This window comes from Lepidochelys olivacea (genome assembly GCF_965140295.1).
Source record: "Lepidochelys olivacea isolate rLepOli2 genome assembly, chromosome: 3".
Classification (NCBI taxonomy): Eukaryota; Metazoa; Chordata; order Testudines; family Cheloniidae; genus Lepidochelys; species Lepidochelys olivacea.
In genome coordinates this window covers 205499026-205499471 of record NC_140413.1, presented here as the reverse complement: position 1 = coordinate 205499471, position 446 = coordinate 205499026, and positions in this window count along the sequence as shown.

Genomic DNA, 446 nt, shown 5'->3' with positions numbered 1-446 from the left:
CTCGCTCGCGCAATAAATAGAACGCGGAGAGCAGCGATCGCTCCGCTCCACCTAGCCCCAGCCCAAAATAATCGAAACCCGAGATAGGGATTGGGGCAGGGCTGGAGCTCAGCAGGGGAGGGAGTCTTGCTGTTTGCCCTGGGCAGGGGCTGCAGTGTCTCGCTGCGCAGGGGATGCTGGAGGGGGCTGAACTCCCGGTGCTGGGCCATTGCCCTGGTACGAGGGGAGGGGGCTGTCGCTGTGCTGGGGATGCTGGGCCGTTGCCCCTATGCATGGAGGGGGAGGGGGCTGCAGGGCGGGTGCAAGGCCATTGCACTGGTACATTCAGAGGAGCTGTCAGCCCTCACCCCCACCCCATAGCTGTCCTCCCCAGCACTCCTCAGCTCTGCTGTTGGCCTCTTCCCCTCTGTGAGCCTCAGCCCCCCCGAACCCGGGGATGAGGGGAG